The 24,888-nt window shown below is 45.0% G+C and overlaps 1 protein-coding gene across 3 annotated transcripts in view; it reads right to left on the minus strand.

The window, feature by feature from the left end:
• The window catches only part of PLS3 (plastin 3), a 68,603-nt gene extending 51,356 nt beyond the window's left edge, over window positions 1-17,247 (minus strand). Inside the window, exon 1 of one of the 3 annotated variants that reach the window (XM_060249917.1) lies at window positions 17,138-17,247. The gene's annotated coding sequence lies outside the window, so the exon portion shown is untranslated. Of the gene's footprint in view, window positions 1-4,001; window positions 4,134-17,137 lie in introns of those variants that run through there. The other 2 variants (XM_060249913.1, XM_060249916.1) reach the window with 2 other exon arrangements.
• Window positions 17,248-24,888: the final 7,641 nt, after the last annotated feature.

Genomic DNA, 24,888 nt, shown 5'->3' on the forward strand with positions numbered 1-24,888 from the left:
GGGGTGGGGTGGGGCTGGCTCTGAAATACATCCTGTTTTCGAGGCTTCCATCACAAGCAAGAAGCTTTCAAAGAATTCAAGTAACTTTCACGAAAATTTTATAAGAGCACTGACAGAAGGAATTGCACAGGTGATGACTGGGGTGGGTGGGTAATCCAAGTGTGGATTTAAACCCAGTTCTTTCAGACCCAAGTCCACTCATTTATATCCCACTGTGCTTTTTCTCAAGCACCCAGTGAATTTGTAAATTGCCGTTGCTGATCAAGCAAAAAAACCCTGTTAATTCCTTCTTCCCTGCTGCCACAAACACACAATCAGGTCTTTCAGTATCCACCTCAAATTATATGGTAAAAACATCCATTCTCTATGGCTGGGATGGCAATAATCATGTGCTAAGCACAGAAAAGGTTATTTCTTGACATCTGCTATAGGAGATCCTTTTCTGTAGGAAATCCTAGCTTCATCCAGTTTTGAGGTTTTCCCCTTTCAAGACTTCCACACTTTGTTATGCTTTGTTATGATCTTTCCTCAAAGACTGCAGTCAAAGCACATTAGCAGGGAAGGTGTGTGTTTTCAAACCTCCCACCTTTTTTGGAGGGGGGGGGAGAAATGTCAGTTGCTATAGTGTTATAAAACTATAGCAATATAACAAATAAAGGTAAAGGTAGTCCCCTGTGCAAGCACCAGTCGTTTTCGACTCTGGGGTGACATTGCTTTCACAATGTTTTCACAGCAGACTTTTTATGGGGTGGTTTGCCATTGCCTTCCCCAGTCATCTACACTTTCCCCCCAGCAAGCTGGGTACTCATTTTACCGACCTCGGAAGGATGGAAGGCTGAGTACTTGTAAATAACAAGTACGGTACATTTCTTCAAAAATGTTGGGGGAAAGCCCTCTGGTGGTGGGAAACGGTAGGCATCAAGGGACGACTGAAGAAAGCATGGAGGAAGTTCCTATTGGATGCTCTGATGCAAGGGCATCTGTAGTGACAATGAGTGCAAAAGTAGGAAGGGTCAGTGTGTGGAAGCAACCTTATTCTTGTGATGAGTCAGGACTGTTGCCACAGGTGAGTAATTACACAATGAAGGAGAGGCAGTTGGGAAACACCTCAAAGAATCTTCCATAATAGGCAATGTGGAAAGTGGATTTCACGATGACTTGGGAGTGTTTTCCTGCCTAAAAGTAGACAAGAGGTTACCTGTCTGAGCATGTTATCTGCCACTTACAGGAGTTTACAACCTACTTGGGGAAAGTGTGTCATTCTCCAAAACAAGTTCTCAAGCAAAACAGAATTTTACATGAGCTGGTCTAACAAACTACTTTTGGGACTTAGCTGGCACTAACAACCTTGATGGATTTATGCTCAACTTTCTGACCCATTTCCTTCTCCTCCCATCCAGTCACAATCTCTTGAAGCTTTACTATCCATAGGAGTCTTATTTTTCAAACTGCCCTTAGTACAGCAAAGTGTATGTATATCTCACTGATCTGAACCATGATGTCAGAAAGGATTATATCTACTCACAGTGTAGTGCACATTCAGGAACATTTTCTCCCATTGCCTTTAGGATTGAAATTGAGTGAACATTTTGGTATGGTCCAGTGTGGGTTATTTCCCTCAAGAAGTTAAATACAAAATTTGAATGTTTTATTAAGAATGTACTTAGAGCAGCAAGAATATTGTTAGCACGGGACTGGAAACAAGTTACCTAACACAGACATCAGAATAATCCGGGTATGTATGTATGTATTTATTTATTTATTTATTTAGATTTATATCTCGCCCTACCCCACCGAAGCGGGCTCAGGGCGGTTCACAACACAAAAATTCTAATAATAAAATTAAGAATTAAAATACATTAATAATTTACACAATAAAAATACACAACAATTCATCCATGTGCTATCCCATAGTCTTCCTTAGAGTATTCAGACGCCGGTCAGTTGTATGCCAACCGGAAGAGGACTGTCTTACAGGCCCTGCGGAATTGCCCAAGGTTCCACAGGGCCCTCACCTCTTACAGCAACTGGTTCCACCAGCAAGGGGATGTGATCGAAAAAGCCATGTCCCTAGTTGACTTCAGACGGGCCTCCTTCAGACGGGCCCGGTGATTATAAGATTTTGAGAACCCAATCTCAGCACTCTCTGGGGAACATATGAGGAGAGACGGTCCCTAAGGTAGGCAGGTCCTAGGCCATATAGGGCTTTAAAGGTAATGACCAGCACCTTGTACCAAACTCGGTATATTATTGGCAGCCAGTGCAGTCCCCGAAGCCCCGGCTGAATGTGCTCCCATCTACCCTAATAACAGCCGGGCAGCGGCATTCTGCACTAACTGCAACTTCTGGGTTCGGCACAGGGGCAGCCCCATGAAGAGGGCATTACAGTAATCCAACCTTGAGGTGACCGTTGCAAGGATCACTGTTGCCAGATCATCATGTTCCAGGAAAGGAGCCAACTGCCTTGCCTGCCTGAGATGAAAAAATGCAGACTTGGCAGTGGCTGCTATTTGGACCTCCATAGTTAGGGCAGGCTCCAATAATACCCCCTGTGTGCCGCTGTCAGGGACACACCGTCAAAGGCTGGTAAGGGAATTCCCCCTCCCGGACCACACCGACCCAAGCAAAGGGCCTCTGTCTTCGCTGGATCTAGCCACGGTTTGTAATGCCAAGTCCAGATTTTCTGGGACACAGCCAGGCTGGCCGTCCATGGGTAGATAGAGCTGGGTGTCATCAGCGTACTGGTGGCAACCCAACCCATACCTCCGGGCAAGGGGGCGCATGTAGATGTTGAACAACATTGGGGAGAGCACTGCCCCCTGAGGCACCCCGCAATCAAGCGTGCGCCTCCAGGACAATTCACCCCCAATCACCACCCATTGTCCCCAACCATCAAGGAAAGACAAAAGCCATTGTAAGGCCAACCCCTGAATCCCCGCGTCGGCGAGACGGCAGGTCAGTAACCGATGGTCGACCATATCGAACACTGCCGATAGGTCTAACAACATCAGTACCGCCAAGCCGCCTCCATCCGGATACCACTGAAGATCATCCGCCAGAGCAACCAGCACTGTCTCCGTCCCATGACCCGGACGAAAGCCTGACTGATGGGGATCGAGAACGGAAGCAACCTCCAGGAAACTCTGTAACTGCAATGCCACTGCCTTCTCAATAAGTTTACCCAAAAAGGGTAAATTCGAGATCGGCCGATAATGTGCCAATTCGGCCGGATCTAACGTATGGTTTATTATGCTTACGGACAAAATTTCCACATATAGACTTATGTGGGAAAGGGAACAATTTGCTTAAGAAAGATTTATTACAACCTGGCAGCCTTTCATTGCACACTGGAATAGGATCAAACCCAATGAGAATGTCAAAGACAAAACATTGTATTGTATATGAACAGCTAGAAGTTGAGTATTTGTCGGGTATCTATTGTTATAATTTAATCAAGAAACTATGATAATACTGTATTCTTCCTTTTTGTATATTTACAATAATTTCTTTTCAAAAGTCACTGATCCATTTGGCTGATCCAAGTTCTTATGACACCAGGATGCCAAGAATCTAAGGCCCTGGATAAGACCAGAGTTCTGTTTGGTGCAGCAGTGCACTTCCAACAGCAGCCAAACTGATATTTCTGCAACAACACCCTCCCCTGTTCTTTGTCCCCAGATATACTGCCTCTGAACAAGGAGATTCCATTCAGTCATCAAGGCTAACAACCATTAACCCCATCCTCCATGAAAAGCAGAACTCTTCTGAAACAGAGTCAAACCAGCAGCCTACAGATGCTTTCACAGACTGGGTACAATCATCCACTACATCAGCTTAACTATGAAAAGACATGCCACCCTTCTTTGTCACCCATCTACCAATTCAGGGATCATTTTGTTAGGGTGTCATGTACTCCCCCCAGCTTCAAATCATCTTCCTAAAGGTCAAAGCAAGGCAAAGCAGAGAAAACATGAGCCAACATGCCACTGGGAGAGAATTACCTGGACACTCCTGGAATGGAGCCACAACAGCAAACGTTTAACTTGCCTCTCTATGAGCTTAGTTTGCCTAGAAGCTCTTGGGATTCTTCAGAGACTTTTCAACACCATACGGTTCAGAGTCCTCTGCCGATATGGGAGTACAGTGCGAACTGCTACTCATTTTACGAGTGAGGATGTTATTTGTGCAATACCCAAAGCTGGGTGTGCCTCAGACTCTACTGAAGCCAAAATAACCATTATGTTCCAAAAGACTGATGTCTGGTGATCTTTATTTATAGACCAACTTCTTCAGCTATTTAGGGAAAGTGACCTCACTTCTTTGGGGGTTTTAAAATACAATAACATCTGCAGAAAAAAGGAGGGAAAATCCATTCACCCTCTGTATTTGTTGGCTACTGCAGGAAGGGGGGCAGCTCTGCCAGCTCAGAATTAGCGAGTTCCTTTTCATTTTGGATACCGTACTTTTTATTTATTAATAAGTGCAAAAGTGGTCAGCTTGAAATCTGCCTCCTTAAATGGGAAGGGGAAAAAAACAGGCATATGTACTTAAGGCTGACACAACATTTCACTGCATCCACAGCAATGCTTGCAAAGTTTCACAACAGGGCATTTGCTGACAATAATAATTCCCCCTCACCCCCAGCAACCAGGAAGAATAGCTCTTAGTAGATTGGAAGGTGGTTGGCTTGAAGTTATACTCATATAACCTGAATGGTCAGCCTGCTACACATCTGCTCTTACCCATTTTTGGTCAGACAATGAACCGTCCTCAGACAACTGATCTCACACACAACTGGTTCTTCCTGTGTGTGGCAGAAGTTAGCAGTGCAAAGGGCAAAATGGCCAACCCTTGTGACAATCACATGGTGCAATGGTTCGAGTGCTAAGACTTGGACCAGGAAGAGCCGGATCAAATTGCCACTTGCCCCTGAAGCTCAGAAGCTGAACCAGCCACATTCAGCCTAATCTATTTTACAGAGCTATTGTGAGGCTAAAGCAGAGCAAGGGTAAACCTGTATTGTACCTGTAAAACAGAGTAAGGGTAAACATGTATTGCATCCTAAGCTCATTCAAGGAGGGGCAGGATAAAAATGAAGCGGCGGGGGGGGGGATCACATATCCACCTCCCTTTACCAGATGGCTGTGCAGCATGCTGATTGGCTGATCCTGGTGATAATTACAACACCACTGTCCCTCCCACCTAAAGCACTGTTTCAAGTTCTTTTTAAAAGGCACTGCATCAAATGTTCTACTGGATAAATATGCTAGGTGTTTGATTTTTTTTTAAAAAAGCCAAAATCTTGCCTGAAATATTGAAGAAGGGCAGTTGCAGTTGGAGCCAGGGAAGCAAGTTGCTGTAGGAATAAAAGTGTGAATTTGGAGGCAGGGGGATATAGGATTCTTTCTGAAGAACAGCCTCTGATTAACTTTTGCAAACTGAGTGTATCTTTATTTACTCTTAACACTGATATGGTTACACAAGATTCTTTGTTGTTTAGTAACTTTTATGGACTTCGTGATACAGTGATATACCATTTGACTGAGTAAAATTCAACACAGTTCACAGTTCCTCTTTGAAAGTCACTGAAGTGAAAGAGAATTGCACAGGAGTACCAAGGTGTTCTTACACAGTGCCTGCACATCTCAACATGGCTTGTGCAGGTCATGTCCAAAAATCCATCATTGGGAAAATTAAACTCTGTGGCAGCATTTTCAAAAAGCAAGAGTGTTTCTTCCCACACTTACAATCCCCATTGGATTTTATGAAGTGCAATCTTAAGCCAAGTTACCCATCTGAAGTTAATGTGCTTTTGTTGTTGTTCAGTCGCACAGTCGAGTCCGACTCTTTGCGACCCCATGGACAAAGTCACGCCAGGCCCTCCTGTCTTCCACCATCCTCCGAAGTCTGCTCAAATTCATGTTTGTTACATCAGTAACGCTGTCCAGCCATCTCATCTTTTGCCATCCCCTTCTTCTTTTGCCTTCTGTCTTTCCTAGCATCAGGATCTTCTCCAGTGAGTGCTCCCTTCTCATTGGGTGGCCAAAGTATTTGAGCTTCAGCTTCAGCATCTGACCTTCCAGAAAACAGTCTGGGTTGATTTCCCTTAGGACTGACTGATTTGATCCAAGGGACTCTCAAGATTCTTCTCCAGCACCACAGCTCAAAAGCATCTATTCTTCTGCGCTCAGCCTTCCTTGTGGGCCAGCTCTCACAGCCATACATTACTACTGGGAATACCATCACTTTGACTATACAGATTTTTGTTGGCAGGGTGATGTCTCTACTTTTTATTAAAGGTATAACTCTGTTTAGGATAGATCCAAGAGGGCAGCCATGTCGGTCTGAAGCAAAAGAACATTTTCACTATTTTGCACTCTCACTGCCCACTGCCTTTATGTAGCACTGTTCACTGTATTCCATGTCATTGTCTGACAAAGTGTGCATGCACACAAAAGCTTACACCCTGAATAAAAAACTGTTGATCTTAAAGGTGCCACTGGACTTTCACTTTGTTCTGCCTAGGATGGTATTGTCAGAGACATTTTCCAGTCCACTGAAATCAGGAGGACACGCTTCCAAGTTTAAGACTGGGTGTCGGAAATACTAGGCAAATCCATCCTGCAAGGAACATACATGCAAACAGCAGAGAAGTGAACAGGTTTATTTTAGTTATACTTGAGTCCAGCAGCACCCTACAGACCAACAAGAATTTCAGCTTTTGAGAGCCAAAGCTCCCTTTGTCAATCAGAGTAGAGCAGAAATGTAGATTTGAGTCCTTTTATCTTCCTCAGAATGTAGGAACCGTGTTGTAAAGAATGCTTGTAAAGAACACAAAGGTACAATGCATATTGTAATCAGCTTGATTAGAGCAGAATATGTTTACACAGCATCCTTTACAAGCATTTTTACAAGACCGCTCCCATCTTCTGACTAGGATAAAAGGACTCAGATCTACATTGCTGCTCTCACATCTGACAAAGAGAGCTTTGGCTTTTGAAAGCTTATATCCTGAAACTCTTGTTGGTCTCTAAAGTGCTACAGGAAATCTAACAGCTTTAAGACCAGCAAAGTTTTATTCAAGGTATAAGCTTTCATGTGCAAGTACATTTCTTCAGATAAAATGAAATGGAAGAAATAACACCTCTAAAGAACAATATATTGGTATAGTATTGAGAACAACATATAGTGATTGTGATGTAATGCAAATAAACTTGAGATACATTGCATCCCATCCCACGCTTGCAGGGAAATGAATGGGGCATCATACAGGAATCTCAGTTAACTTCCCACTATTAGAAAAGATTACCTCACACACTTATCTCCTATTTTGACATCTTTACCACTTCAACCATTGTTCCCTCTTAACTGGATCCATACAACTGTTCCCCTTAATTGGATCCATACAGCTGTTGACCCTATACATGTCACTTGACTTGTTGTTCCTGTTTTCTTCCATTTCATTCTATCTGAGGAAGTGTGCTTGCACATGAATGCTCACACTCAGAATAAAACTTTGTTGATCTTAAAGGTGTCATGGGACTCTAACTGTATCCCGTTGCTTCAGACCAACACAGCTATCCACCTGGATCTGTTCTACAGCAGACTACCCCAGAAACTAGGTTTGTTTTAGACTCTGAATTGAACTAACATTGCACTCCTATGCAGATTTATCCAGAAGTAAGTTCCACTGTGTTCACTGGGACCTAGTTCCAGGTAAGCATGCACAGTGGCAGGGTTGCCCAGCAAATGCTGGGCTAGGAATCCCGAACTACAGAAATGCAGGTGAACCCCCTCTCAAAGAACCGTATCCAAACTGTTTCCCACAAGCTAACCAAATCTGACAGGTGTGCTTGTGAGTCACATTTTCCAGGCATAGACAGGAGACATCTGCACACAAAGTATCTCTGAGACCAGCAGTAACAAATGCAAATAGACTTATTCCTGTTTATTCAAAAGCCCAGGGCTTCACAGTCCTGGAAACACAAGGATACCAGCAGCTGATGCTAAGGAGGAAAATGACTCTCGTGAAATAAAAGGAAACTTAGCACAGGGAGAAACTTGACCATCACTCCTGCGCAATCATCAGAAATCACCATTCATTATTATTTTTAATAACATGTTCCTGGCTTATGCATTTTAACACACAGCTCACAATAAAATTCATGCACACATACCCACACACATTAAACAACACCCCCTGGCTCCCCAGTTTATTCTTAGCCCAATACCTGCCCAGAGAAGAACCAGATCACAGGCTGAACATTTTCAACTCAGGAGAGGGCATTTGGGATATGCAGTATTTGCTAACGTTTTACAAATCTGTCTGAATTCAATTATTTGGACTTTTGAAAATATATTGCAGAATTAGTGAAATAAGAACCATTTACATCGCCACAATCACAGTTGGCAAACCAAGATATGGCATACAGAAACACAGATCATTAGATGTATGAATATATGTGTGTGTGTGTGTGTGTGTAAATATATAATAAAATGGTCATCATAATCGATATTTGGGATCCATAATATGTTGGGATTCATGGGTCAAGAGCCAATGCCTCAAAGGTAACAGTGACCCCGCAGAATATCTACAATGTGCTCTACATAACCCAGACCCGTCAGAGGATAGCCTGTATGTTCCAGAGACACAACCAGCTTAAGCAGAGTTACAGAATTTGAGCATATCACAGCGCTCAAGGAATTGGGAGTTACAAAAGGGCATCAGTGCTTGTCAAGTTATGTCAAAACTCCTGAAACAGTTTTCATCCTAAGAATGAGAGTGAAAAAGTTCTTGTTTGGTGATTTAATTATTCCTAACCAGCACATTTAACCTCAGCTGTGGCCTCAAAAAACAAGAAAAATACACCATTGCACATGTGTAAAGTTCACACTAAGAAGTTTGCTGGATAAGGGCCACAGCTCCCTTACGGCCTTTTCCAGCCCAATGAAAAACTGCATATCCTATATCTTCACCTATGTTTCTGCAGCATGTGGAGTCACTGACTCATTTAGAAACACACCACTTCTGTATTAATAATTTATTAATGCCATCTCCAAGATGGTGCAGCAAGAATGTAAGTTAGCATATGCTACTGTGTAGCAGGTGGCGAGGCGTGTGTGTTTGAAATATGCATATATCTGGAAGCAGCTGTTTGCAACATTTGTTCATGGTGGAAAGAAGAGAACAGACCCCTTTCAAACATTTGCCAAAAGGAGGCAGGTGGGAAGAGAATCTCTGCTCCACTGTTAAATCAACAAGTTAACCTCTCCTACAAAGATGAGGACTTATCACACATGAGGCTGAACAACCAACAGCATGAACAATGGACATTGTCCCAGAATGCCAGGACCACTTCAGAACCTTTGATTTGGACAGATGCACCACTAAACCCATTGCTAGAAATATCCACCAAGCAATGCAGCTGTGCAACCTTGGTTTGTCACTGCAGTCCTTATGCCTATCCCTCTCCACCACCACCCACCCCACAATGAACAGGGAATGACTGGTTTCAGAGCGCTTGATATTGATTTAATGGCCTCATTTTTATCAAAGCAAGTGTGATGAAGTGGTAAGATTTTTAGACTAGTCTGGGGAGACCCCACGCAGCCATGGCCTTTGCTCGGTGAACCTGAGCCAATCCCTCTCTCAGCCTAACTTACCTCAAAAACTCCTCTTGATGATAAAATGGATGAGATCTCCCCATGGGCTGGATCCAGGCAGCTTTTGTGCTCTATCTCACTCAGTTCTCCTCTATACTATAGCCCCTGTCCCACATGGCTTTTAGTTATCCAGGTCCCATGATTCCCATCATACCTATTTAAATACTCCCCCTTGCACTAGAAGAAAACCTGGTTGGGTTGATGTTGCTTATAGTTTCTTAAGAGGAAGAGTGGGATAAAGGTGCAGAATAGAACAGAAAACTGTCTTCCACTCCCACCTCCTCCCCAGCAATACTGGTTGGGCTGCAAGAGAGGTTTACTTGCGTCACCACACTAACCCCTGCTCCACAAATGCTCTGGTGCACTTTGCAACCATTCTTTTTTTATGCACAGTGGTCTGCAGTTGCTTGTTTTTCCCCGCTCCACTTCTGGTGGCTGTTAGTGGCTTTGGCAGACTGAGCCTGTCAGAGCTGACAGGAAAGGTGGCTGAAGGAAACCTCCTTTAGCCTCCTTTCTTATTAGTATCTCAGCTCCTGCAGCGAAAATTGCATGCTCAGTCAATCAACAGTTAAACCTTATCGGAAAGAAAACTATGCACACAGATGCATTCTGCAGACACTCCGCCCGCCACATCCACCACAAGCCTAGTTTGACACACAGAAAAGAAACTAAGAACAAAAAACATTCTCAGCAGAGAAAAAAAGAGAGAAATTATGTTGCTGTGTTATGCATAATGAAGAAATGTCTCTGGCTCAGCCTGGTTGCTGACAGGGGACAATTGGCACCAATGGACATTCAGGCTGCTTTTTCTCTAAAGTCACTCAGGAATGTACTTTTAAAAAACCATACCTAACTGAGAGGTGAAGGTATGCTGTAATTGATTTTACTTGGGTAAAAGAAGCCAATTAGTAGTTTGAACATATGAAGATGCCTTCTTCGGAGTCATGCCTTTGGTTTCTCTAAGCTCAGCACTGTCTACTCTAACTGACTGTGGCTGTTCAGGTAGAGGTTTTTCACACTACCTATTGTTTTAATTTGACATTGTCACCATTGCTTTGAGACGAAGATGGTTTGCCTGTATATTTGGTGCTCTGATCCAGAAGCCCTTTTGGGACTAAAACTTTGCTGGAGAGAAGTGCAAGGAAACCTAACAATCATAGGTTATGTATCCCCCACATGTCCACGTTGGTCTTATCAACCAGGCCACTGGGAAGGGCTGCAGCTCAGTGGTAGAGCATTTGCTCAATATGCTGAAGTTCCCAGGTTCAATCCCCAGCATCTCCAGATAGAGGGATCAGGTAGTAGGTGATGTGAAAGACCTCTGCCTGAGACCCTGGAGAACTGCAGCCAGTCTGATTAGACAATACTGTCCCTGATGGGCCAAAAGGTTTGATTCATTATAAGGCAGCCTCATATGTTCAACAGATGTGCTCTGGAATTGTAGTGGTTAAGTGCACAGACTTTTATCTGGGACAATCAGGTTTGGAGTGCGGGAGTGACCTTAGGTCAGTCATAACTCTGTCAAAGCTGTTCTCTCAAGAGCAGTTTGTCAGAGCTCTCTCAGCCCCACCTACCTCACAGGCTGTCTGTTGTTGGGAGGGGATGGGAAAGGAGATTGTAAGCCCCTCTGAGACTTCTTCAGGTAGTGAAGGTCAGGATATAAATATAATCTCTTCTACTTCTTCCATGTTCAGAACTTAATCTGCAGATGCACAGGGGCTTGATTTGGTGGGATTGTGGCACATCGAAAAGAAGACTTCAGCCTCTGCCCACATCATTTTACAAACCTGAAGTGGCCTTGGGGGAACCTCTATTTGCCTCATTGCAGAAACTTATGTGTTGCCACAGTCTCAATCCAAATCAGGAATATGTATGTCTGGAAATTAAGTTCCAAGTACAGAACACCTGGAGCACATCTGTCAACAGGACTAGGCCAAACATACAGGAACACGAGGACTTTGCAACATGTGATTTGGGTCCTGAGATACAAATAATGCAAGCCGAGATGCCTTGATACTGAAACTACATACTTCAATACAACAGTATTAAAAGTGATATTTTGAATTAAGTCAATCAGATATTGTATGATTTCAACAATGAGCTGTATGTGGAACCACTACAGCAGTGACACTTGCCTCAGCATGTACCAACACTCTGTTGATCCTAACCAACTAAATCCTTTTCATAACAAATCATAAATAATTTTGGCAATACAGTACTTCCTTCCTGTTTCAAGAGGACGGGGTGCAGGGGAACCCTTCCACAATACAACAAACAGTAGAAAACACGCCTCATGGAATAAGAGCCTAGAGCTGAATTATATATAAAATATTTTGACCAGAGGGAAAATATGTCATTTGAGTCCTTCCCCCCACAAAATAAAACCTGTTGTTTTAATACCAAGCATGGTTGATTGGCTGTTTACATCCTGGTTTTTAATTTTATTTAGATGTTAATACCCAGCCTTTTCCCCCAATGATTACCCAAAGTAACTTCCAACATTATTCCCCCCTCATCCATTTTATCTTCTTAGGTAAGTTAGACTGAGAGAGAGCAAGCGGCCCACAACCGCTTAGTGCAGAGGTCCCCAACCACCGGGCCACGGACCAGTACTGGTCCATGGCCTGCTAGCAACCAGGCCACGGAGTGAGGCATAGCAGTCCCGCCACCCCTTCTGCCAGCCTGGGACCTGAGCGAATGAAAGAGGCAGCATGGCCTCACTCTAAAGCTGCCTCCCTTTGCAGGAAGGCAGTCTTGGAGCGAGGCCACACCACCTCTTTTGTTCACCCAGGTTCTGGGCTAGCATGACCATTGCCTACCCCTCATTTATAGACCCCCGCCAATCAGCTGATCAACAGGGGTCTTTAAATAGGAGAAGAAGGCAGACTGGCCTTCTGCCACCTGGCCACCTAGCAGGGAGGCGGCAGAAACAACCCCAGTCTTTCCCCCCATTTAAATACTCCCATGGGGGGCAGGGATGGGGCGCAGGTGGGGAGCAGCCTGGGGTGGTAAAAACCCCAGCACTGCCCTCCCCCCACTCCGTGGAAAAATTGTCTTCTACGAAACCAGTCCCTGATACCAAAAAGATTGGGAGCCACTAGTCTAGTGAACTTCCATGGCAGAGTGGGGATTCAAACTGTGTCTCCCAGATCCTGGTCTGACACTCTGGCCAAGACATCATTTTTGACTAAATAACCCCCCAAGCAACTACAGGTAATTTAAAAAAATTTTAAAGGTAAAGGTAGTCCCCTGTGCAAGCACCAGTCTTTTCCAACTCTGGGGTGACGTCGCATCACGATGTTTTCATGGCAGGCTTTTTATGGGGTGGTTTGCCGTTGCCTTCCCCAGTCATCTACACTTTCCCCCAAGCAAGCTGGGTACTCATTTAACAACCTCAGAAGGATGGAAGGCTGAGTCAATCTTGAGCTGGCTACCTGAAAACCCAGCTTCTGCCAGGATCAAACTCAGGTGGTGAGCAGAGAGCTCAGACTGCAGTACTGCAGCTTTACCACTGTGCAATTTTTAGAACACCAATTAACACCCAAAATGAACAAAAACAAGAGTAAACCACAATAAGCCACCAGGAGGCAGTACAAAACTATATTTCAAAATGTCTGGAAATTTTTTTTAAATTAAACTTAAAAGGGATAAAGAGTGGGGTGCTGAAGGGCTTCAGGAGGAGTTGTGAGACATGAGTTCACTGGGGGATGGAACTCCCTAGATAGGGGCCACCACCAACAAGGCACAATTTCAAGAAAATGACAATCTGATGGTGATGGTGCAGATTCCTTAAACAGGGTCTCAATCCTGAGGTGGGAGGGGGGAAGAAGAGAAACATGGGAAGGAGTTCCTCCAAATGGCCTTGAACCTATAGTCCTGGACCTACTTTGGTTTTAGGAAATGCACATCACTGCAGAAATCAAACAAACAATAGCTAAATAGCAATATTTATTTAGTAATCTGGACCATGCTTATTTATTAAGTAATCTAGACCATTAAATCTACGCCATTAAATCAATCTTCAAGGACAAGACTAGAAGCATCTATATATTTTATATACCAATTTGTAGCTCAATCTTCAGTTGCAAATCATCAACAACCAATAATAATTCAAAGAAAAGGGGCTGACTGATGCTTCGAAGCACTAATGCTTCTCCCGTCTGACTAACATTCAGGGTGACGTATAATAATTCTCTCTTCCTTCCTTGTATCCTCACAACAGCACAGTGAGCTAGGTTGAGTGGAACCAGTCCCCCAGCAATTTCTGGGTAGACTGGGGCTTTGAAACTGGTTTCCCTGATCCTCTAATTCCTACACAATGCCAAGTAATACCAAATGTTATCTTGCAGAGTTATTTGTAGGTAAGCCACTTTATCAACAAGAAATGGAGAATGGGCATTTAACCTTTAAGCATTATTCAAAACTGCACTAAAAGCAGCAATGTGTGCATGTGGAGAGGGTGTCCCATCTATTTTCCTATAGGGAGAAAGCATCTGTTTGCATCTGGGATTCTCAGGTAGATTGTTCTCCTGCTCAGAAAAAGATCACTGAGCAGCAGATTCCAGTAAAGAGCTAATACTCTCCCAACTCCCTTGGAACAAAGTTTCCATACTGAAACTTATGTAATGCTAAAAAGTATCCACAGCACTTTTCTGTATAAATATGATCACATTCCAACCATCCATTACAAAGAGAAAGAGAGACAGCTCTGCTTTCAAGAAGCAAAAAATCTGAGATGCGCCCATTGTATTTATGGGCTGAAAAGAACGAAAACAGGAAGCATGGTTTGGGTAGCACACCCACATTCCACTGGGATTATGCAAGACTGTAACAGAAATTTGCTGACTAGTAGCACAGTAGCGCTTGCTTGGGGTCATATCCCTGGAGTAGAAAAAAGGCTGGATGTTCCAAAATTACAACTTCCCCTAAGGACTTGTCACCCATAACTCAAAGGAATTTTTAATTCTATATTTTAGGGTTTTATTCTGCTTCACCAGATTGCTTTTAGGAATGAACTTGTCTTTCCCAGCCATCTCCAAAACTTGATGCTCTATCTTTAACCTCAAGCATATAACGTTTTTGAATCTGTTCCAGTTTTGACATTTGACAGGAAAGCCAGAGGCTTTCAAATGCTTCTTAAAATTGGGGGGGGGGGGGAGAAAAAGAGAGAGACGCCAGTCTGGGGAGAAAGTCTGATGCACAGATCAGTCTTCTGATACCGGAAGGCTAATGGCACATCCATCCTGCAGGAAGGGTGTGGCCACATCTGCTCTCCGGTAGCAACAAACTGCCATCCTTATAGAAGCACTGGTGTCTAGAGAAATCAGAAGGACCTCGTATCAAAGCCTTCCCTCCCTCCCAAGAGCACTTCCTCTTTCTCCAGATTGGAACAAGGCCGTCAACATGCAGGGGGAGGCCACCCCACAAAGCGAGTATCTGTAAGAGTTGCTGCCCTGGGGAATCTTATGCAGAAGACCAGAGTTCTTAATGAATCAGCCCATTCAGAGAAGATTTCTCCAGCAGTGTCCCCAAGCTGTGGCAGAAAGTTTAGCCAATCTCAATCCTTGCCGTTCAGCAAGAAAGCTGAGAAAAAAGCAGACTGGAGCAGGGGATTCTCAAATTAAAACAAAACAAAAGGACACATTAAATAAGAGTCATATGGACAGGAGTCCTAGAGAGGAAGGGGAGATAGGAAGGATTCCATGTCTTCAGAGGACCTAGCCTAATGCCTCCGGGCTTCCCTTCCCCTCTCCTGCTGAGGCATTTATTTGTGGAGAATGCAAAACAGGCACAACCACTGGGATGAGGCTGAAAGATCTGAGCAGTTTCTTTCTCCCAATCCTTTAAGTCTGGGGCAAAAAAAAAAAAAATAGAGGATGTGTTTTTAATTAGCAGGAGGTGGGAACAGTTGGCAAGAGGGGTCTGCCATCAGAACCAGCGCATGATGTAGTATTTAAAGTGTTGAAGGTAGACCTCGGTTCAAATCAGCAGTCTGCTACAAAGCTCACAGTTACAGCTCAGAACAGCCAATCTCTCCAGACCTGGACAGCCTCACAAGACTGTTGTGGGGCTACAACAGAGAAAACACCCATGTAGGCTCCTCTGAGCATCTTGTAAGAAAAGCAGGATGTTTTCTTTTTTTAAGTACTTGTGGGAAAAGCAAATGGGCCATTTATCTGAAGGGAGGGGGGCTCACATTGTGAGGAGGCATTCTGAGGTAATGAAGCAGAATAGAAGCATTCCCAATAGTTTCTCTGGGGAGGCAACCACCTAACAGAGAAAGTAGTTTGTTCAAGGGGAATTACATGGGAAGGGTGGGATTTGTGAGCATTCTGTGAGTCAGAGAATCAAACCAGCCCACCCCACCCCACCTTCAAACTAAAATTGCCCCTTGACATTAAATAGGGAGGAAAGAACAGCTACAGCTCCAAGCAGCTCAATAGCAAGACCCCACTATGGGTTTCCCTTTTTCCCGGGGAGGGGCAGCTAACATGGGGGCTCTGAGAAGCACAGGGCAGTTGCGAGGAGGGGGCGCCAGGCTTTATCCCTCAAAGGAAACCAGACCTATGCAATTCTACTGAGGGTCGTCTCCCCGTGCAGTTCTGCTAAGGGGAGGGGCGGAAGGCTACAGGGCGCCTTTCGAAACGTGCCACCCAGATGGGCAATGCAGACAAGCCAGAGTTCAGGCCTCGTGGCACGTTCACACGCGCGCTCTAGACAAACACTGGCGGAATTCCTCCCGGAACATGGCGCGAGTCGCAGGTGGAAGTTTTGCAGGTCTGCCTTGCCGACAGCTTCCCACCATTGCGGGTGCCCCAAAGCCACCTCTGAATACCCCCCGCCGAGGCAAGCAGCGCCCTCGGAGCAGCACCCTGGCAGCTCAGCAAGCCATTTCAGGGATGCTGCGAGGGAGATGCGCCGGGCGGGGCTCGCCACATAAGGCTGAGAGGGGAGGGCGGCCTCGCCTCCCTGCCCAAGGTACCGAGCGCGGCTGCAGTCTGGCCAAAGAGAATGGTGCTGGTCAGCCCTTTACAGAGCCCTCTGAACCGCCGGCAACAGGCGCCGGAGCCCCACGAACACTTCTTAGACTTCCGCGCCCCAGTGGGCTGTTTCCCCACGTCCCAAAAGGGCCAACCATCGCCATCGCAAGGACTAGTTAACTGGTGAGGGACACCCCTGCCTGCCACGCGCACGTGTGGATCTCCTCGCCACGCAGGTGACGGGAAGTTTGGGGATGTGCGATTTGGCCCTCTCCTGCCCTGCTTCTTGCCCCATTGGAGTCCAGGGGCCCTGCCAGGGATCCCCGAAAGGAGGTGGCCTCCCATTTCGACCGCCAGGCTTGCTTTGCCCACCAAAGCGGCTGTTCCCCGGGCTGGATCGCGTAACCCGGCAGGAGCCTCGAAGGAGCAGCAGACCCAACGCAGCCTATCCCCTTTCTAGTCTTCCGCTCTAGGCAGCCAACCCGGCTACTCACCGCTCGCGTTCCTCTCCTGCTATCCCGCGCGCTCCCACCGCCTCAACACCTCCGGCTGCGACTCTGCTTGGGCTCTCCACGCCCCGCATCGCAGCCTCCCCTCCCACGTCAAGACCCGCCCCTGCCCGTGCAACGATTGGTTTGGCAGGCCGCGCATCAAACACACAGAGGGAGGCCATTAGGCAGAGACGCGGTCAGTCACTAACCCGGGGTCGGGATTGGAGATGTGAAAGACCCGGCTCCAGACGGGTGGGCCCGCGAGCGGGTTTCATGGCACTCAATGGACCAGTCGCTCAGTCCCGCCTTGACGCTTGCTGGAGTTTAGTTACGTCCCGCTGAAACTTCGGAAGCCAGTTGGCAACTGTCCCTTCCATAGGCATCCCCGCGTTTTTTTAGACTGCTTCACACGTTTTGTTTCCCTGGCATGAATCTGCACTCAGCTTGGCCATGGGGAAGTGTCTATCTTGTCTGGTGTAGTCATTGGGAACCCCCAGCAAACTGAGTCTTCTCTCTGCCAAACAAAGCTCGGGTGATCTTTACGCACGACTTTGTAAATTTTTAAAACTTTGTTGTATCAAGATGGTCACATGGAACGCGTTATGCAGACTCATTCAGCGCTTCCAGTGTTCAAATACCTTCCCACGCGGTAATCCTTTAAAATGGACCAGTATTGTTGTTCCCTGAAATATTACAAAGGGCGGAGTCGAGACGAGAGAGAGTTACTTGCTTGGAATTGGTGGCAGAGGAGAGGTGAAAACTGGTGACCTCTTAGCTTGGTAGTCCTTGTGCCCTAACATTTCTGGCTGTGTGGTGACAGGCTCGTCAACTGAGGAACCTTTTATATAAGCGCAGCAAAGGTTTGGGATGAAGCTCCTGCTGAGACCCCCCCCCACACACACACACACATACACACCTCACAAAAATAAAGACGGGGGGGGGGAGAGTGCACTGTGCAGTGGTGCCTCCTTTCATTTGCATCAAAATTCTTCACAGAGTCCTGTGCCTCAGCACCTTTTAAATTATAGTTTAACTGATAACCTATTTAAGTTTACAGCCTGTATTGACATTTGAGAACAAACCCTCAAGGCAAGTTACAGTATCATGTAAAACCCACAATAAAATAAAATGCACATCACAACATCTTGTAAAGAAAAAAAATAAGATCACCCTGCACTAACAAACAATCTTAAGCAGGTCCAAAATGCAAATCTCCAAAACAGCAGCACCCTGATCCATTTATATGACAAAGACCCTCTGAAAGAAGGTTGTTGCATTAGATTATTAAGAGAGCACAGAACAAACTTCTGGAGGAATTCCATTACTCTGGTGCTATCAATGAGAAGGCCCTGCCCTTTCTTGGCCACCCTCCATATTTCAGGTGCTGAGCCCACAATGGAGAAGCAACTTCAGTGATTTCAGTGTCTGGACAGCCATGACCTGTGGTCCCACACAATTGCCATTTCAAATACTGAGAAATTGATTGAATGAGGGCTGTGATGTTAGAGTGATTTGATTTAAAATCCTTTTCAGTGTTTCAAAGGTTGCCTGTAATTAACTGGACAACAGATTTTTAAAAAACTAAATCTATGGATGGCATGTGCCTTTGAAGAAGAGGTATTCCTAACTCCTCTGTCCATACACTGTAGAGAATGTCTTTTTTGAGAGGGGACTTAGTATCAAATGTACCTGCATCACTTAAAAACAAATAATGCTTTCTACTTGGATCATTCTTAAGCAAATATAGGCAGATTTAACTGATTAATTAAAATGCATACAATTATCACGTTTTAAAGTTGAATAGCAGCCCTAATTGCAGTGTGAATTTATTACCTGTCAAGCCCTCCCCTCCCACCCCTCATTCAGTGGCAAAGGGGTTCAGGCCCCCATCATTATTACCAGATTATGCTCTGAATTCTTGCCAAGGTGTTTCAACATCTCTCCCTACAACTTCCTCCACTTGTTCAGTATTTCACTATTGTTTTGCAAATTGTTGCTCTATTTCCTGTTTCTTAACCAAAGCGTTTTTTTTTTTACAGGAAAGAGCCTTTTTAAAAAAGAAAGATGCTTTCTTTTCCATTACTTTTAAATCCTTACATTACCCCTGCTCCTGCCCAATGTGATGGCTGATATTCTGGCCCTTCCCAGGATGGCTGTGATGTTGGGTCTCATAAGTAACTAGTACCCATAAATTACTCATAAGTAACTAGGAACTCCCAGATGAAGTATGAGACTGGGTGCTGTTTATTTATTGCATTTCTCCCATTATGGAGTCCAAGGTATGGATTCCCAAGCAGCTTCCCATGCAGGCCCTGGCTGACCCAGATTTTCTTAGCTTCAGCCATACTCTGGTCCAGCTCCCTTTACTCCACTGAAGTCTGGGTGTTCCCTCTTCTTGGAAACCCCTATGGCTCCCTCCCCCACCTTCACTCCAATCTCCACTGCTCTCCCATAGGTAGTTTTACTTCTGGTGAAAGGAGGCAGGAAGTTGCAGCATTTAAAGAAGAAATGCCAAAAACTCTGTGAACCCTCTTTCAGTAGATTTTGGGTAGATGAGAGGCAGACTCTGTTACAAGCAGGATATGAATATCAGCTATTTATATTCTTACTGATAAGATGTGTTTAGTTCCTCTGTATTAGGGCTGCCAATCCCCAGGTGGGGGCAGGGGATCCCCTGGTTTGGAGACCCTCCCCCCCTTCAGGGTTGTCAGAAAGCGGGGGGGAGGAGAGGGAAATATCTGCTGGGAACTCTATTATTCCCTAGGGAGATTTCTTCCCATAGAAAATAATGGATAATTGATCTGCGGGTATCTGGAGCTCTGGGGGGGCTGTTTTTTGGGTAGAGGCACCGAATTTTCAGTATAGCATCTAGTGCCTCTCCCCAAATTACCTTCCATGTTTCAAAACAATTGGACCATGGGGTCCAATTCTATGAGCCCCAAAAGAAGCCCTTATGCTTCATTATTTCCTATGGAAGGAAGGCATTGAAAAAGTGTGCCGTCCCTTTAAATGTGATGGCCAGAACTCCCTTTGGAGTTCAATTATGTTTGTCACAGCCTTGATCTTGGATCCACCCCAGTGTCTCCTGGCTCTACCCCCAAAGTCTCCTGGCTTCATCCCCAAAATCCCCAGATATTTCTTGAATTGGACTTGGCAACCCTACTCTGTATGGATGTAGTCATCCTTGGCCCACTAAGTTTTTTTTTAAATCATGATTTCTGATTTTCATATTACTAGTTCATTGATAGCCAAAGCCATGTATGGCAGAGTTAACTGATCCAAATAATCTATTTGGTAGATAGAGACCTAGATGCAAATGTTATTTTCAGTTTCAATATGAATTTGCTTCCTTCCTGCTTGGCAGCTAACTGTACCCCATTTTATTGTCTGATGAAGTGTGCTTTTAACAAAAGAAAGCTTACATTCTCAATAAACCTTTGTTGGTTTTAAAGGTGTTACTGGACTCCAACTTTGTTCCTACTGAGTGGAGCAGTTCACATCCTTAGCAGAGTGCAACTGCTGCAGTCTTAAAATGAGCAAAAACCTTCGCAGCTCTAGACTGCTGCAGAGCAGGGCTTCCTGTGTTAATGAGTGACCCACTCACATGCACAGCTTAGAGGGAACACTGGTTGTGACTGCCTAAACAGTAAACCTCCTTCACCTCCCCCATCCTTTCACTCATTTGACTAATATTGCTGCCCTAGTATAATCTTAGAGCCATACCCAACTCCACTCATATTTGTCTGCATTTCCACATTTCTCAGACATAATTGTTTGTGTTTCATCTGCCTGACACCAGATAGCACCCTCTTCTATAGCCGTTGGATCCACAGTTGGCCTGCAGCTGCTTTGGCAACATATGATCTTAGTGGGGCCAGGGTGAAAAAGGAACCAGTGGCTGCTGGGTCTCTTTGAGTTTCCTAGCTTAGTCACTGCACAGCAGCTGTACATAAAATCCAGAATTATCTAGGTGTCCAGAAACTATCTGGCCTTGTAACTCTCATCGTAGGGCTGGTCCTAGAACAGAAGTACTACATACACAAGGCAAGATCTTAAGTATTAGCATAAGCCACATAAAAATACAATAAAAATCACCCTTTGGAGGGATAGGGTCTATATGCCAATCATAGCCACTGCCTTATTGTTTTACATCACTTCTGCTGCTGTAGCTTTAGCCAGATATTGTTGATGGGTTTTAAACTATTATGTTACAGTATTGGTGAAATCTGAGATGCTTCAAGTGCCTTGCTAAAAATTAGAATATCAATAATAAAGCAAGAGCTTTGCCTTGTATCATAGCACCACCTCTGCTCCCTGCATGCTTTCCCCCCAGTGTGATTTTCTTCTTTTCAAATATAGAAACTTCTAAATGTGCTGAATCACTTTCCTTGATGAAGGTGACATTGCCTTCCCCACCTTTAATTGAACTGCATATTATATTCTGCCCTTTTCGGGGGGGCATTCTCTTCTCCCTTCTAATCCAAGAATACTGTGCTCCTTAGCCACAGTCACATCCTCCTTAAGTGCTTTGCTGATTGCCAGCCTCAGCCAGGTGCCCATCATTTATTTATATGTTTGGCAGTGCATCTTAAAACAGACAAACAGTAGATCACGCCAGGCGACGTTGTAGCTGTGCCAGGAAATACTGGGCTTTGGGCAAGCAGCTTCACAGCCTCCTTGGAAAGCCCGCCTCCCTGGAGGCAGTCAGTACCACTGAGAAAGAGAGAGGGAGAGCACATCTCCATCTTTTACTGATGGGGCTGCATTATGCCTGGAATTAAGTCACAGTTGGAAGCCAGAATCTGAACCAGGCCTCAGATTCAGTGGGAGCTCACAGAAGCACAGTTCCTGAACCTTTGTTAGAGTTCCACCTCCTCCCCTCTGAGAGTTCCACCTCCTTGTCTATTGAATAGCATGTGCAGCTGCATAACAATCCCTGGATGAGCTCCACCACCTATTCTTCTACAAAATTGCCCCTGATCTGAACAGTTACAAAGATGTAGTTCTATGCGATATGAACTGTGTTGGTCACTGCTATTCCAGTTCCATGGTGATGATTTTGGGGCAGAGGGTAGAATGAGGACTGACTGGTTTTATTTGTGCATCAGACAGAGACCCAGGAATATCCACTAACACAATAACAAGAGTCTCTGCAGAGATGTGGGACAAGAAAACCTTTTTGTTTTATCTGTGGTGCTAAAAGAGTCTAGTGCATCAAAATATGTCTCTCTCCTCTAGAGAACTATAGATGTGTGAAAGAGATCAGGGGTCTCTAAGTAGAGAATTCTCAGCACTGTCCCCAAACTAGACTAGGAGGAAGCCATGATAGTTCAGATTGATATAAAACATATCTAAACCTTTTTACAAATTTTGTACCTCTGTGGCAATGGTGCCAAGTTGAAATTTTTGACATATGCCATTGATATCAACATGATGGGGAGGAATACTTATAACAACTAGGGCTCCATAACAGTAAGAAGAAGGCAGTCAGCCAAGAGCCTGTGTGGGTAAGTGGTTAGAGAGTCAGTCTAGGATCTGAGACACCCAGATTCAAATCCCCACTGTCTTGGAAGCATTCTGGGTGATGTTGGGCCATTCACACACTTCACAAGGCTGTTGGGATGACATGGAAGAGAAAAACCCCCCATGAAAACTGCAATGGGTAAATGAAGTAAAATATTAAACATTGGAAATTAAGTGAAACAACGAGCACTCAATACCCACCCACCCAAGCCTCTGGGTTTGGGAACTTCAGGACCGAGACCTAGCCTCCTAAACTAGCTTGTTTTGCTCATTTCTGAGACTGAATGTTCCAACAACCCTGACTGAAAAGAAAGTGCAGAAAGGAAATATTTCTGAGAGGAACTTGAGTATCAAGTGGAGGAGGGGAGAATTATTTGTTCTTGCCTTCACTAAACAAAATAAAATAACAGAAAAATATTTAGATAATACATAGTACTCATATAGTGTTTTATTTTACTTACTAGGAATAAGGCCCGTTGTGAAGAAAAATACAATGGGCTCTACAATGAGCTCTAGAAAGAAACTCTGGGTGAGTGCCCCCCCCCCACCCTTGATGTCTTCCCACCCACCCAAGTGAAAGCATTCACTCCACACACACACACACACACACATCAAGGGGAGCTGACCTCTGTCATCTGGATAGCAGGCCTGGGAGCAGGCCTTCTCAGTGATGGCCCCTCGTTGGTGGAACCACCTTCCAGAGATGGTGCGAGCCCTGCGGGACCTGAACCAATTCCGCAGGGCTTGCAAAACATTTCTTTTCCAGCTTGCTTTCGAGATAGAACCCGATTAATCTGACGTGTGGACATCTAGCCATCTTGTGGATATTATGATTACAGTATTTTAGCACCCATTTTATACATTTTATCTATTCTAAATAATTTATTATGCAATTGATATATTTAAAATTGTTTACATTGTTTTATATGAATCATGGGATCTCCATGTCTGTTAGCCGCCCTGAGCCCGCCTTGGCGGGGGAGGGCGGGATATAAAAATAAAGTTATTATTATTATTATTATTATTATTATTATTATTATTATTATTATTATTATTATTATTATTTCTGAGTGATCTCCAGCCCTCACCTGGAGATTGGCAACAGTGGTTCCCCAGGAGGAAATGGCTGATTTGGAGGGCAAAGAGTCTATGGCATTGTACCTATCTGAGGTCCCAGGAATTTGCCAACCTGGAGTTGGCAGCTGCTAAGTCACACTGGTTGTCATGGGAGAGGTGCTGCTGAACAGGCCTAGTTAAGTCATGCAAGTCAGGTGGCATCAATTCACTCAGAGGATGCTTCCAGGTCTAGGGTAGTCAACCCCCAGGTGGAGCCTGAATATTTCCTGAGATCATAACTGAACTCCAGACAACAGATCTCTCTCCCCCTGGAGAAAATAACTGCTGTGGAGAGTGAACTCTATTGCATTATACTCAGCTGAGGGCTCTCCCTTTACAGCCTAGCAACAGCCTCTGGCTAGCAGCTTTGCCAGTGGTCCAATCCTCATCTGTCCTGGAGGGAGGCTGGAGGGAGGACGAAGGGAGGGAATGATAGGAAAGGGGCAACTGCTATGGCCTCTGAGGAAATGCTTTGTGAGATGGCAGTAGACTGACAGCCCTTTCTGAGGCCAGTGGATAGAGAGGACACAGAGAAGTGTCAGAGATGTGTCTGTCTCTGAGGTAAGACTGTTTTGGCGGGTTGTTCAGTGTTCCTGGGCTTGCAGTAGGTGGGGGACAGGGGAGTCAGCCAATGGAAACCCAGAGGTGGTGCCTGACACATGATGGGCCAATGGCTTGTTGTGCACCCATCAGCCAATGTGAGTGCTCCATTTGACCGCCACCATTGGGGAATGTATTATCTACTAGGAATAAGGCCCATTGTGAAGGGAAATACAATGGGCTCTAGAAAGAGGTTACAGGTAAGCCTCCCCCCTTGCTGTCTTCTGACCCACTATCCAAGTGGAGACATTCACTCCCCCCCCCCTCAGCCTTGGTGTCCTCCCAGCCACCCAAGGCAGCCATTTCTGTAGGGGAACTGATCTTACTTCAGCTTTCCATCTCCCCCCTCTACCTAGGAAAAGTATAGTCTCTGCAGTGAGGACCAAAACAGCTAACATCATTCTCCTCTCTACCTTTTGATCTGCACAACAACCCTGTGAGGTAGGTTAGGATGAAAGTCTGTGACTGGTCTGAAATTACAGTGTGGACCAAAGCAGGAGTGAAGTGACCTCAGC

This window comes from Heteronotia binoei, chromosome 11 (assembly GCF_032191835.1).
Source record: "Heteronotia binoei isolate CCM8104 ecotype False Entrance Well chromosome 11, APGP_CSIRO_Hbin_v1, whole genome shotgun sequence".
NCBI lineage: Eukaryota > Metazoa > Chordata > Lepidosauria > Squamata > Gekkonidae > Heteronotia > Heteronotia binoei.